This window comes from Mus pahari, unplaced genomic scaffold (genome assembly GCF_900095145.1).
Source record: "Mus pahari unplaced genomic scaffold, PAHARI_EIJ_v1.1 scaffold_15904_1, whole genome shotgun sequence".
NCBI classification, from domain to species: domain Eukaryota; kingdom Metazoa; phylum Chordata; class Mammalia; order Rodentia; family Muridae; genus Mus; species Mus pahari.
The window spans coordinates 2,092-3,248 of record NW_018392899.1 but is presented as its reverse complement, the minus strand read 5'-3'; the positions used below and the strand labels follow the sequence as shown (position 1 = coordinate 3,248).

Here is a 1,157-nt window from a genome sequence, read left to right as displayed (position 1 = left end):
AAGGGCAAGACTGGGGTTCTTGAAACTAGACATGTATAGGATTTTGTTAGCATTTTCCTTCCAGAATCACAATCATGTTTGCTGTAGTAAAATAATCCTTATAGTATTTCTTACTCTTCTTTGATAGTCACATGTTCATCTCCTTTCCAGGTCCTTCCTTGCCCTTCCTGAATGTGTGTGCGGCATCTTTAGTTTTGGCTTTTTTAGAGAATGTAGATTCTTTCTTAATCTTCTCTTGTTCCAAGTTTCCCTTCCTTGAGAATTCTGAACTTATTATGAAGCAACTATCTTCAACCAACTTGATATCACATTCAGACTGAGGATTTGTTGCTTCATCTTCAGTTAATGGCTCTTCAATAGGAGAAAGTGAACCATCATCATCCATGTATTTGTGCCTATGACGGTCCTTTTCTAAATCTTCCCCAGCGTGCATTTGCTTCAAGCATTCCTTAAGGTAGTGTTCATACTTGAGTTTTTCAATGTGGTGAAAAAAATCCTCTTGCAACAGCTTGCTCATATGTTAAAATTTTCTTCCAAGGTAAAGGTTTTCTTCCACTTTCAGATTCTAAGAATGGAAACACAGCTCCTTTGTCTTTAATTTGTTTTGCATCTATTTGTGACCTTCTAGTGTTCCTCGGTCCAGATGGTATTCCTCTTGGTCTTCCTCTTGGTCTTTTTAGCTTATATTTTCTCTTTTTCCTCTTTTTCCGTTTCTTTTTCTTAAATCTTTCAAAAATACCCTTTAAAGTCAGGGGCCTTGGTTCTAGAGAAGAGTCACTTGATGAATCTGTAGATGAAGTAATACATTTCACAGTAGGATGCCTTTGCTTTTGTGTAGGTGAAGGAGCACTCTGTGTTTTAAATAAGCTGCCATCAGACGAGTCATCACTTTGGTTTCCAGTATCTCCAGCTCTATCCGATGGCACACAGACAACAGAATTCACTTCTGATTGAGCCATCACTTCTCTGCCATACCCAGTTTTCTCTTCCACTGCGCCAAAAAGACCCATTTGTGTTCTCTTAAGGTCTGTATAACATCTGTCCAGGATCTTCTGGCTTTCATAGTCTCTGGTGAGAAGTCTGGAGTAATTCTAATAGGCATGCCTTTATATGTTACTTGACCTTTTCCCCTTACTGCTTTTAATATTTTGTCTTTA

General features: G+C 38.2%; 1 pseudogene; it reads right to left on the bottom strand.

Annotated features, from left to right (window-relative positions):
• Positions 1–110: 110 nt before the first annotated feature.
• Positions 111–984, bottom strand: LOC110315244 (annotated as a pseudogene).
• Positions 985–1,157: the final 173 nt, after the last annotated feature.